A 14,156-nucleotide genomic window follows, 5' to 3' on the forward strand; every position below is an offset into this window, starting at 1 on the left:
CTAAGTCCCAGATTGGGTCTGTCAGACATACACTTTCAAGTTACCACACAAGCAAGCAAGATGGCCTAGTGATTGATTCATATAATATGAAGAGAAAAATCGGCTAAGTCCGAGATTGGGTCTGTCGGAAATACACTATCAAGTTACCACATGAGCAAGCAAGTAACCACATGAAGAGAAAGCCGGCAAAGTCCGGGAATGTTACCACATGAACTGGAAAATGGGCAAAAACCTACCTTCACAGGGAACGTGAATAAGTAAGGCTGTAGACATCGGATCGACAAGCCAAAGACTGATATGGAAAGGAAATGAGTAGTACTAGCTTTCCTGAGAGTTGCAGAGCTTAGACTGCATATGAACGGAAGTTATTAAGCGTCAAAGTCAGAAAAGTTGCCCGAAGGAACACAAGTTCCAACTTAGAGCATGAATACCGCCTAGACGGTAAGAGGTACGGCCAGGCTTAGGAATAAGAAAATGTTGGCCAACATGTTCCCTAACTATCCCCCGAAGACCGTAAAGCAATCCAACATCAACCAAGAAAGTTATAGCCCGATCAAGGAAACACCTACTTTGCACCGATATTGCACCAAATACATGTACCAAGCACCTTCGGTTGCATACCTGCAGGGGCTTACCATAGTAGGCCATGGAAGACCGATATACCGAACATAATCACTTTCTATCTCCTCGGGTGTTGGAGATAGCGCTTTGCGGTATAAGAACGAAAGTTAGACTATATCTTGGTGCATCTTTTTGCCCAAAAACACAAGACCCTATCTACCAAGGCAAGAAAGTTGTGTGGGGACAAAATGTCCAAAAGTGCCCAAAGTGGCACACTTGAACCATATATTCGAGAAAAACACAAGTGTGGGCCCGAGCTAGCAAGTTGAAATGTTCTGACCGTCAGTAGCCCTAGTTGAGGTGCACTTATCATTATATGAGGCCAACGTGCCAGCTAGTCTCTAAAGGGGCGATATGGGTGTTCCAAAGTTTGTACCCAATTGAGGAAAAAACAGGGTAAGGTACGGTGTACCGCGAATAACTCGGGCTATAGATGTCCGATCGATGAGTTTGGCATATGTATGGAAAGGTCTCGACGAGACCTAACTACCCTGAAAGTATGAAGGCAAAGACTTGAATGACCGGGAAGTAATTAAGTGCACAAGTGGTAAAGTTGCACCAAAGTCCATGTTACCCGAAGTGGTACATGAACACCCAATATTCGACCAAAACACAAGTTTAGAGACGAGCTAGCGAGCTACATTGTTCAGACCGTCAGTAGCCCGCATCAAGACACGCATTTCATTATATTGAGCCTAGCCGCTAGCTCGACTCGAAGTCGGTCATATGGTTGGTTGATGGTTTGGACCGACCACGTCCAGGGTCCGGCTTCTACGACCATCAGGACTTCGGGCAAACACCCGGGGATGGAGGGGTGCACAGCTAGCCAATCCTTGCGGACTGTGGTGCACCCGTAATCCCGCACACTAGCCAGTTGCTTTGTCTTCGCCTTTGGGTTTGCTACTTCCCATTGACTTGCGCGCAAGATAGACTTCTTGGTCCGTGTTTCAAGACGGGTCCCGTAGGTACCTCAATTAGTTAATGCATCGCCGATCAGGAGCACTGGTCGCCCCGGGCTCGCGCCCAGTTACATGCCCAAACATGCGCTTCCAGCCACTCTAGTTCGTTCAAGCCCATCACGCGTCCAACGGCACACCTGAACTTAGCCGAAAACCGGTTACCCGTGGGTTCCGATAGCCCATCGTCACCATTGAAGGTACGTAGAGGGTCGACAGCAGTTTCTTGGGACCTAGTGTCAGACATGCTCGCGGCAACCGGAGTCACCGCTAACATTTCGTAATGGATCACGATGTCCACACGCGGACCATGACAACTCACAAGGGTCGGGTCAGTCCAGAAAGGGTTCTGCTGACAGTCCAGGTGAGGGCGTCATGGCCCTATGGATAATTGAGTTCAACGAGCTTCACACCCTCGGCAGTTTCACGTACTATTTGACTCTCTATTCAGAGTGCTTTTCAACTTTCCCTCACGGTACTTGTTTACTATCGGTCTCATGGTTGTATTTAGCTTTAGAAGGAGTTTACCTCCCACTTAGTGCTGCACTATCAAGCAACACGACTCCATGGCACGCTCGGTCCATCATCCAACGGGCGCTGTTCTACGGGCCTATCACCCTCTATGGGTTCTGAGCCACATTCAAGTTGGACTTGAAAAGCGCTAAGATGACGGATAGTGAGACGCACCAGTACACGGAATCGGATAGACGGACTGGCCGCCACCCCTACGTGCTGAGCTTCTCCCGTTTCGCTCGCAGCTACTCAGGGAATCCCGGTTGGTTTCTTTTCCTCCCCTTATTAATATGCTTAAATTCAGGGGGTTGTCACACATGAACTGAGGCTTATGTACCTTGCGGTTGTTATCGTCACATCTGGCTTGCGACTACTTTGTTTCAATGTCCAATATGTACCGTTGGACTCGGTTAACGGGCTGTTAGCCCGCGTGTGGTTTAACTCACTGATACCTTCCATTGCCCATACGCTAGTTTGTTTGTGTTCCTTTGGTCAACTTCCATACTTGAATCATTTGTGCTACCGCTGCTGCTTCGACGCTACTTTGACATCTTCGCTTCTATTTAAATAAATAAATAAGCTGAAGCTAGACATCAGTAAACACCACCACAGACACCACAAGCACGCCTTCTCCTCGTACTTCCGCCTCACGCGGGAACACGGACGCTCTAAATACTTCGAATTCCAATGCCAGTATATTGTAAACCACGGGTTCTTTAATGCTAGCGGGTCGTCGCGACCCTAGTTAACATCATGGTGCACGTCTCGTGACGGGTGTCACGGCGTAGTTAAATGTATGCGATACATTTCTCAAATATAAGCGCTCAGTCATCTGTACATCATGGTAGGTTCCCACGACGTGCAATATGCGTTCAACTTATCAATGTTCATGTGTCCTGCAGTTCACATTATGACGCGCAGTTAGCTGCGGTCTTCATCGATCCATGAGCCGAGTGATCCACTGCCGAGGGTGACTAACTTGCGTAAGCCGCCGCTGTGCGCGTATACCCGTTCCCCGTAGGGAGGAGCAAGCCGCCGCTTAGAGACGAAGCATAAAGTGTCCTCATTCCACATAGGGCAAGCTGGATGAATCCATTTTACCCAGGACGGCCGAAGCGGCGTGGACCAGGGGAGAACTGAACCTTATACTTCACACCACAGTAAGTCTACGTGTCCTCTTCCACATAGGGCAAGCTAGAACTAACTATCTTACCCAGGACTGCCGAAGCAGCGTGGACCAGGGGAGGAACACACTTTTCATGGAAACGTAAGGCATCCATGACTGCCATAACGTAAGCCGCCGCTGTGCGCGTATACCCGTTCCCCGTAGGGAGGAGCAAGCCGCCGCTTAGAGACGAAGCATAAAGTGTCCTCATTCCACATAGGGCAAGCTGGATGAATCCATTTTACCCAGGACGGCCGAAGCGGCGTGGACCAGGGGAGAACTGAACTTTATGCTTCACACCACAGTAAGTCTTCGTGTCCTCTTCCACATAGGGCAAGCTAGAACTAACTATCTTACCCAGGACTGCCGAAGCAGCGTGGACCAGGGGAGGAACACACTTTTCATAGAAACGTAAGGCATCCATGACTGCCATAGTGCGTAAGCCGCCGCTGTGCGCGTAAACCCGTTCCCCGTAGGGAGGAGTCAAGCCGCCGCTTAGAGACGAAGTATGAAGTGTCCTCTTCCACATAGGGCAAGCTAGAATGAACTATCTTACCCAGGACCGCCGAAGCAGCGTGGACCAGGGGAGAACTGAACTTTATACTTCACACCACAGTATTGAGTAATGTGCCCTCTTCCACATAGGGCAAGCTGGAATGTTCCATTTTACCCAGGACGGCCGAAGCGGCGTGGACCAGTGGAGGACTACACAATTAAGAGGTTTGATATCGACTTGTGTGTTTCAATAGGGTACCGATGGTATGTTTTGAACCGATTTGATTTAGCCATTCTGAAGTCATCACTTGGTTGAAGCGCTGAACTAGGGAGGGGCATCGTTTACATATATATTGGGTTTCGCATGCTCTACTAGGTTAATGTCATAGGGTTGGCTATCGAGCATGCCCAAGTGATGACTTGATTGTGTGCTTGCTTGAATTCTTCACATTTCATACCATCGGTTAGTTGTCGAATCATTCCTCGATCATAACCTTCGTTCTTGGTTCATGTATGCTCTCTTCCACATAGGGCAAGCTAGAATTAACTATCTTACCCAGGACCGCCGAAGCAGCGTGGACCAGGGGAGAACTATACTTTGTCTTGTATGCCCTCTTCCACATAGGGCAAGCTAGAATTAACTATCTTACCCAGGACTGCAAAGCAGCGTGGACCAGTGGAGGACTATACTTTGTTCATTACACCACAGTATTAAGTATGGTGTCCTCTTCCACCATAGGGCAAGCTAGAACTAACTATCTTACCCAGGACCGCCGAAGCAGTGTGGACCAGGGGAGGACTATACTTTATACTTCACACACTAGCCATATTGAAGTCATCACTTGGTTGAAGCACTGAACTAGGGCGAGTCTATCGTTTACTTTGCATTGGGATAATACGCTGCATGCTCTCTTAGGTTAATGTCATGTGGTTGGCTATAGAGCATGCCCAAGTGATGACTTTGTTTCAAGCTCAACAGGTAGGGTATTGAGTCCTCTTCCACATAGGGCAAGCTAGAATTAACTATCTTACCCAGGACCGCCGGAGCAGCGTGGACCAGGGGAGAACTATACTTTGTCTTGTATGCCCTCTTCCACATAGGGCAAGCTAGAATGAACTATCTTACCCAGGACCGCCGGAGCAGCGTGGACCAGTGGAGGACTATACTTTGTTCATAACACCACAGTATTAAGTATGGTGTCCTCTTCCACATAGGGCAAGCTAGAATTAACTATCTTACCCAGGACCGCCGAAGCAGTGTGGACCAGGGGAGGACTATACTTTATACTTCACACACTAGCCATATTGAAGTCATCACTTGGTTGAAGCACTGAACTAGGGCGAGTCTATCGTTTACTTTGCATTGGGATAATACGCTGCATGCTCTCTTAGGTTAATGTCATGTGGTTGGCTATAGAGCATGCCCAAGTGATGACTTTGTTTCAAGCTCAACAGGTAGGGTATTGAGTCCTCTTCCACATAGGGCAAGCTAGAATTAACTATCTTACCCAGGACCGCCGGAGCAGCGTGGACCAGGGGAGAACTATACTTTGTCTTGTATGCCCTCTTCCACATAGGGCAAGCTAGAACTAACTATCTTACCCAGGACTGCAAAGCAGCGTGGACCAGTGGAGGACTATACTTTGTTCATTACACCACAGTATTAAGTATGGTGTCCTCTTCCACATAGGGCAAGCTAGAACTAACTATCTTACCCAGGACCGCCGAAGCAGTGTGGACCAGGGGAGGACTATACTTTATACTTCACACACTAGCCATACTGAAGTCATCACTTGGTTGAAGCACTGAACTAGGGCGAGTCTATCGTTTACTTTGCATTGGGATAATACGCTGCATGCTCTCTTAGGTTAATGTCATGTGGTTGGCTATAGAGCATGCCCAAGTGATGACTTTGTTTCAAGCTCAACAGGTAGGGTATTGAGTCCTCTTCCACATAGGGCAAGCTAGAATTAACTATCTTACCCAGGACCGCCGGAGCAGCGTGGACCAGGGGAGAACTATACTTTGTCTTGTATGCCCTCTTCCACATAGGGCAAGCTAGAATGAACTATCTTACCCAGGACCGCCGGAGCAGCGTGGACCAGTGGAGGACTATACTTTGTTCATAACACCACAGTATTAAGTATGGTGTCCTCTTCCACATAGGGCAAGCTAGAATTAACTATCTTACCCAGGACCGCCGAAGCAGTGTGGACCAGGGGAGGACTATACTTTATACTTCACACACTAGCCATATTGAAGTCATCACTTGGTTGAAGCACTGAACTAGGGCGAGTCTATCGTTTACTTTGCATTGGGATAATACGCTGCATGCTCTCTTAGGTTAATGTCATGTGGTTGGCTATAGAGCATGCCCAAGTGATGACTTTGTTTCAAGCTCAACAGGTAGGGTATTGAGTCCTCTTCCACATAGGGCAAGCTAGAATTAACTATCTTACCCAGGACCGCCGGAGCAGCGTGGACCAGGGGAGAACTATACTTTGTCTTGTATGCCCTCTTCCACATAGGGCAAGCTAGAACTAACTATCTTACCCAGGACTGCAAAGCAGCGTGGACCAGTGGAGGACTATACTTTGTTCATTACACCACAGTATTAAGTATGGTGTCCTCTTCCACATAGGGCAAGCTAGAACTAACTATCTTACCCAGGACCGCCGAAGCAGTGTGGACCAGGGGAGGACTATACTTTATACTTCACACACTAGCCATACTGAAGTCATCACTTGGTTGAAGCGCTGAACTACGGCGGGGTAATCGTTTACAGGTTATAATCATATAGCTGCATGCTCATTAGTAGATAATGGAATATTGTATGGCAATATGAGCATGCCCAAGTGATGACTTTGTTTCAAGCTCAACAGGTAGGGTATTGAGTCCTCTTCCACATAGGGCAAGCTAGAGTGAACTATCTTACCCAGGACCGCCGGAGCAGCGTGGACCAGTGGAGGACTCTATACTTTATACTTCACACCACAGTTTTGAGTACGACTTGCATAAAGCCCCTAATGAGAACCACGAGGGCTCTCTCAATGTAGAACCACGAGGGCTCTAGTACCGATTCTCTCGGTACGGCTTGGTCCGTGTTCCTTTATGCTTGTACTCGCAGAAAGTCTCAACCCGGAGGTCTTGACTTTGATTGTCATAGTTGGACTACGACGGGGCATCCGACCATTGCTGATCGAACACCCCTGATTCATCATCTTTCGGGTAGGCGGTGCGCGCACCTCCGACGCGGAAGTCTCAACCCGGAGGTCTTGACTTTGTATTGTCATAGTTGGACTACGACGGGGTATCCGACTCATCGAATACCCCAGAAGCACACCATCTTTCGGGTAGGCGGTACGCGTACCTCCGGACGCGGAAAGTCTCAACCCGGAGGTCTTGACTTTGGTTGTCATAGTTGGACTATGACGGGGCATCCGACCATTGCTGATCGAACACCCCTGTTACACCATCTTTCGGATAGGCGGTGCGCGACACCACCGACGCGGAAAGTCTCAACCCGGAGGTCTTGACTTTGTATTGTTGGATAGTCCTCTTCCACTATAGGGCAAGCTGGAAATATTCCATTTTACCCAGGACTGCCGAGGCAGCGTGGACCAGGGGAGAACTTCACGGAATCTTCAGGCATCCATGATTGCCATAGTGCGTAAGCCGCCGCTGTGTGCGTCAACTCGTTCCCCGTGAGGAGGAGTCTAGCCGCCGCTAAAAGACGAAGCATTAAGTGTCCTCATTCCACTATAGGGCAAGCTAGAATGAACTATCTTACCCAGGACCGCCGAAGCAGCGTGGACCAGGCGAGGACTACTTTATACTTCACACCACAGTATTGAGTACGACTTGCATAAAGCCCCTAATGAGAACCACGAGGGCTCTCTCAATGTAGAACCACAAGGGCTCTAGTACCGATTCTCTCGGTACGGCTTGGTCCGTGTTCCTTTATGCTTGTACTCGCGGAAAGTCTCAACCCGGAGGTCTTGACTTTGATTGTCATAGTTGGACTACGACGGGGCATCCGACCATTGCTGATCGAACACCCCTGATTCATCATCTTTCGGGTAGGCGGTGCGCGCACCTCCGACGCGGAAGTCTCAACCCGGAGGTCTTGACTTTGTATTGTCATAGTTGGACTACGACGGGGTATCCGACTCATCGAATACCCCAGAAGCACACCATCTTTCGGGTAGGCGGTACGCGTACCTCCGGACGCGGAAAGTCTCAACCCGGAGGTCTTGACTTTGATTGTCATAGTTGGACTACGACGGGGCATCCGACCATTGCTGATCGGACACCCCTGATTCACCATCTTTCGGGTAGGCGGTACGCGTACCTCCGGACGCGGAAAGTCTCAACCCGGAGGTTCGGACTTAGAGTTTTTCCCATTTAAAAGTTTTTCTCTTAGCCATACTGAAGTCATCACTTGGCGAACGATTGAACTAGGGCGGGTTAATCGTTTATAGGTATCATGTGGTTTGCATGCTCTCTTAGGTTAATGTCATGTGGTTGGCTATCGAGCATGCCCAAGTGATGACTTTGTTTCACGCTTGCTTGATTTCTTCATGATTCCCTGTTATATAGTGTATTCATTCGAGAACAGGGAATCTTTGGTTTTGCTCAACAGGTATTGGATGTCAACTTGGTATCTAGATCGCATTAAGTCTCAACCCGCAGGTTCGGACTTCTGTTTATTTGGCCAATGTATGTATAAGGCAACTTGTGCCTAAGTCTCAACCCGCAGGTTCGGACTTGTGTATTTGTTCGAAGTTATATATAAGGCAACTTGTGCCTAAGTCTCAACCCGCAGGTTCGGACTTGTGTATTTGTTCGAAGTTATATATAAGGCAACTTGTGCCTAAGTCTCAACCCGCAGGTTCGGACTTCATAGTGTTTCGTCAATGTTCATATGGCAACTTGTGCCGAAGTCTCAACCCGCAGGTTCGGACTTCTAACGTGTTTCGTCAACTTTCATATGGCAACTTGTGCCTGAGTCTCAACCCGCAGGTTCGGACTTCTATAGTGTTTCGTCAATTATCATATGGCAACTTGTGCCGAAGTCTCAACCCGCAGGTTCGGACTTCTGGAAGGATCACTTGGCCACTAATGATCCTTCCGCAGGTTCACCTACGGAAACCTTGTTACGACTTTTACTTCCTCTAAATCATCAAGTTCGGTCAACTTCGATAAAGCAGACGCGGTTCACGAGGATCCAGCGAACGATCATCTCCAAAGACCTCACTAAATAATCCATCGGTAGTAGCGACGGGCGGTGTGTACAAAGGGCAGGGACGTATTCAACGCTGGCTGATGACCAGCACTTACTAGAAGTTCCGAGTTCATATGGACCATTGCAATCCATAATCCCTACTAAGTGAGTATTTGAGTGATTTCCCGTTCCTCTCGGAATAGGAGACACGCTGCTACCCACATTGTAGCACGCGTGTAGCCCAGAACATCTAAGGGCATCACGGACCTGTTATCGCTCGATCTCATTTTGCTAAACACAAATTGTCCTGCTAAGCAGCGTACCGTAAGTGCACTTGCGCACACGAACAGCGAAGGTGTCAGGTCATACTCCACCGAAAGGTCCTAACCCGTTCCAATCGGCATCGACGCATTAACGCTGACTGCGTTCTAGTTAGCATATGTGAGTCACGTTCGTTATCGGAATTAACCAGACAAATCAATCCACGAACTAAGAACGGCCATGCACCACTACCCTTAAATTTGAGAAAGAGCTATTAATCTGTCTCACCTCCATAAGTTCGGACCTGGTAAGTTTTCCCGTGTTGAGTCAAATTGAACCGCAAGCTCCATTTCATTTTTTTTGGACGAGGGTTCACATTGGCCTTGGCCCCGAGGGACCATGACCAACATTACTCCCTCCTCTGAGCCTTTCACCTTCCGTCACGCTGTGCACCTACACGGTAGAAGCGATGACGGAAGAGGCATCTGTCCGAACCTGCGGGTTGAGACTTAGGCACACGTTGCCTTATACATGACTTCGAACAAATACACAAGTCCGAACCTGCGGGTTGAGACTTAGGCACAAGTTGCCTTATACATGACTTCGAACAAATACACAAGTCCGAACCTGCGGGTTGAGACTTAGGCACAAGTTGCCATATGAAAGTTGACGAAACACTAACAAGTCCGAACCTGCGGGTTGAGACTTAGGCACACGTTGCCTTATACATGACTTCGAACAAATACACAAGTCCGAACCTGCGGGTTGAGACTTAGGCACAAGTTGCCTTATACATACATTGGCCAAATAAACAGAAGTCCGAACCTGCGGGTTGAGACTTAGGCACAAGTTGCCATATTATATTCGATCAAACACTAAGTAGTCCGAACCTGCGGGTTGAGACTCAAGACCGTAACAAGATGTCACTATACAAGTCCGAACCTAAGGGTTGAGACTTAATGCGATCTAGATACCAAGTTGACATCCAATACCTGTTGAGCAAAACCAAAGATTCCCTGTTCTCGAATGATTACACTATATAACAGGGAATCATGAAGAAATCAAGCAAGCGTGAAACAAAGTCATCACTTGGGCATGCTCGATAGCCAACCACATGACCTTAACCTAAGAGAGCATGCAAACCACATGATACCTATAAACGATTAACCCGCCCTAGTTCAATCGTTCACCAAGTGATGACTTCAGTATGGCTAAGAGAAAAACTTTTAAATGGGAAAAACTCTAAGTCCGAACCTCCGGGTTGAGACTTCCGCGTCGGAGGTGGGCGCACCTCCTATCCGAAAGATGATGAATCAGGGGTGTTCGGTCAGCAATGGTCGGATGCCCCGTCGTAGTCCAACTATGACAATCAAAGTCAAGACCTCCGGGTTGAGACTTTCCGCGAGTACAAGCATAAAGGAACACGGACCAAGCCGTACCGAGAGAATCGGTACTAGAGCCCTCGTGGTTCTACATTGAGAGAGCCCTCGTGGTTCTCATTAGGGGCTTTATGCAAGTCGTACTCAATACTGTGGTGTGAAGTATAAAGTATAGTCTTCGCCTGGTCCACGCTGCTTCGGCGGTCCTGGGTAAGATAGTTCATTCTAGCTTGCCCTATAGTGGAATGAGGACACTTAATGCTTCGTCTTTTAGCGGCGGCTAGACTCCTCCTCACGGGGAACGAGTTGACGCACACAGCGGCGGCTTACGCACTATGGCAATCATGGATGCCTGAAGATTCCGTGAAGTTCTCCCCTGGTCCACGCTGCCTCGGCAGTCCTGGGTAAAATGGAATATTTCCAGCTTGCCCTATAGTGGAAGAGGACTATCCAACAATACAAAGTCAAGACCTCCGGGTTGAGACTTTCCGCGTCGGTGGTGTCGCGCACCGCCTATCCGAAAGATGGTGTAACAGGGGTGTTCGATCAGCAATGGTCGGATGCCCCGTCATAGTCCAACTATGACAACCAAAGTCAAGACCTCCGGGTTGAGACTTTCCGCGTCCGGAGGTACGCGTACCGCCTACCCGAAAGATGGTGTGCTTCTGGGGTATTCGATGAGTCGGATACCCCGTCGTAGTCCAACTATGACAATCAAAGTCAAGACCTCCGGGTTGAGACTTCCGCGTCCGGAGGTACGCGTACCGCCTACCCGAAAGATGGTGTGCTTCTGGGGTATTCGATGAGTCGGATACCCCGTCGTAGTCCAACTATGACAATCAAAGTCAAGACCTCCGGGTTGAGACTTCCGCGTCCGGAGGTACGCGTACCGCCTACCCGAAAGATGGTGAATCAGGGGTGTTCGATCAGCAATGGTCGGATGCCCCGTCGTAGTCCAACTATGACAATCAAAGTCAAGACCTCCGGGTTGAGACTTTCTAAGAGTACAAGCATAAAGGAACACGGACCAAGCCGTACCGAGAGAATCGGTACTAGAGCCCTTGTGGTTCTACATTGAGAGAGCCCTCGTGGTTCTCATTAGGGGCTTTATGCAAGAAGTACTCAATACTGTGGTGTGAAGTATAAAGTATAGAGTCCTCCACTGGTCCACGCTGCTCCGGCGGTCCTGGGTAAGATAGTTCATTCTAGCTTGCCCTATGTGGAAGAGGACTCAATACCCTACCTGTTGAGCTTGAAACAAAGTCATCACTTGGGCATGCTCATATTGCCATACACAATTACATTATATTCGAATGAGCATGCAAGCGACCCTATATAGACCGAACCAAAACGATAGATACCGCCGTAGTTCACCCCCACCAAGTGATGACTTCAGTATGGCTAGTGTGTGAAGTATAAAGTATAGTCCTCCCCTGGTCCACACTGCTTCGGCGGTCCTGGGTAAGATAGTTAGTTCTAGCTTGCCCTATGTGGAAGAGGACACAATACTTAATACTTAGAGTACAAGCATAAAGGAACACGGACCAAGCCGTACCGAGAGAATCGGTACTAGAGCCCTCGCGGTTCTACATTGTGAGCCCTCGTGGTTCAAACTAGATACTTTATGCAAGGCGTACTCAAAACTGTGGTGTGAAGTATAAAGTATAGTCCTCATCTGGTCCACGCTGCTTCGGCGGTCCTGGGTAAGATAGTTAATTCTAGCTTGCCCTATGTGGAAGAGGACACAATACTTAATACTGTGGTGTAATGGACAAGGTATAGTCCTCCACTGGTCCACGCTGCTCCGGCGGTCCTGGGTAAGATAGTTCATTCTAGCTTGCCCTATGTGGAAGAGGACTCAATACCCTACCTGTTGAGCTTGAAACAAAGTCATCACTTGGGCATGCTCATATTGCCATACAATATTCCATTATCTACTAATGAGCATGCAGCTATATGATTATAACCTGTAAACGATTACCCCGCCGTAGTTCAGCGCTTCAACCAAGTGATGACTTCAGTATGGCTAGTGTGTGAAGTATAAAGTATAGTCCTCCCCTGGTCCACACTGCTTCGGCGGTCCTGGGTAAGATAGTTAGTTCTAGCTTGCCCTATGGTGGAAGAGGACACCATACTTAATACTGTGGTGTAATGAACAAAGTATAGTCCTCCACTGGTCCACGCTGCTTTGCAGTCCTGGGTAAGATAGTTAGTTCTAGCTTGCCCTATGTGGAAGAGGGCATACAAGACAAAGTATAGTTCTCCCCTGGTCCACGCTGCTTCTGCGGTCCTGGGTAAGATAGTTAATTCTAGCTTGCCCTATGTGGAAGAGAGCATACATGAACCAAGAACGAAGGTTATGATCGAGGAATGATTCGACAACTAACCGATGGTATGAAATGTGAAGAATTCAAGCAAGCACACAATCAAGTCATCACTTGGGCATGCTCGATAGCCAACCCTATGACATTAACCTAGTAGAGCATGCGAAAACCAATATATACAAGTAATGTAAACGATGCCTCCCTAGTTCAGCGCTTCAACCAAGTGATGACTTCAGAATGGCTAAATCAAATCGGTTCAAAACATACCATCGGTACCCTATTGAAACACACAAGTCGATATCAAACCTCATGATTGTGTAGTCCTCCACTGGTCCACGCCGCTTCGGCCGTCCTGGGTAAAATGGAACATTCCAGCTTGCCCTATGTGGAAGAGGGCACATTACTCAATACTGTGGTGTGAAGTATAAAGTTCAGTTCTCCCCTGGTCCACGCTGCTTCGGCGGTCCTGGGTAAGATAGTTCATTCTAGCTTGCCCTATGTGGAAGAGGACACTTCATACTTCGTCTCTAAGCGGCGGCTTGACTCCTCCCTACGGGGAACGGGTTTACGCGCACAGCGGCGGCTTACGCACTATGGCAGTCATGGATGCCTTACGTTTCTATGAAAAGTGTGTTCCTCCCCTGGTCCACGCTGCTTCGGCAGTCCTGGGTAAGATAGTTAGTTCTAGCTTGCCCTATGTGGAAGAGGACACGTAGACTTACTGTGGTGTGAAGTATAAAGTTCAGTTCTCCCCTGGTCCACGCCGCTTCGGCCGTCCTGGGTAAAATGGATTCATCCAGCTTGCCCTATGTGGAATGAGGACACTTTATGCTTCGTCTCTAAGCGGCGGCTTGCTCCTCCCTACGGGGAACGGGTATACGCGCACAGCGGCGGCTTACGTTATGGCAGTCATGGATGCCTTACGTTTCCATGAAAAGTGTGTTCCTCCCCTGGTCCACGCTGCTTCGGCAGTCCTGGGTAAGATAGTTAGTTCTAGCTTGCCCTATGTGGAAGAGGACACGTAGACTTACTGTGGTGTGAAGTATAAGGTTCAGTTCTCCCCTGGTCCACGCCGCTTCGGCCGTCCTGGGTAAAATGGATTCATCCAGCTTGCCCTATGTGGAATGAGGACACTTTATGCTTCGTCTCTAAGCGGCGGCTTGCTCCTCCCTACGGGGAACGGGTATACGCGCACAGCGGCGGCTTACGCAAGTTAGT

At 48.7% G+C, this 14,156-nt stretch overlaps 1 non-coding gene across 1 annotated transcript; it reads right to left on the reverse strand.

Annotated features, from left to right (window-relative positions):
* Positions 1 to 2,908: 2,908 nt before the first annotated feature.
* Positions 2,909 to 3,063, reverse strand: LOC131292571 (5.8S ribosomal RNA). The gene has a single exon (XR_009190195.1). It is a non-coding gene; the product is annotated as a 5.8S ribosomal RNA (ribosomal RNA).
* Positions 3,064 to 14,156: the final 11,093 nt, after the last annotated feature.

This window comes from Anopheles ziemanni (assembly GCF_943734765.1).
Source record: "Anopheles ziemanni chromosome X unlocalized genomic scaffold, idAnoZiCoDA_A2_x.2 X_unloc_74, whole genome shotgun sequence".
Taxonomy (NCBI): Eukaryota; Metazoa; Arthropoda; class Insecta; order Diptera; family Culicidae; genus Anopheles; species Anopheles ziemanni.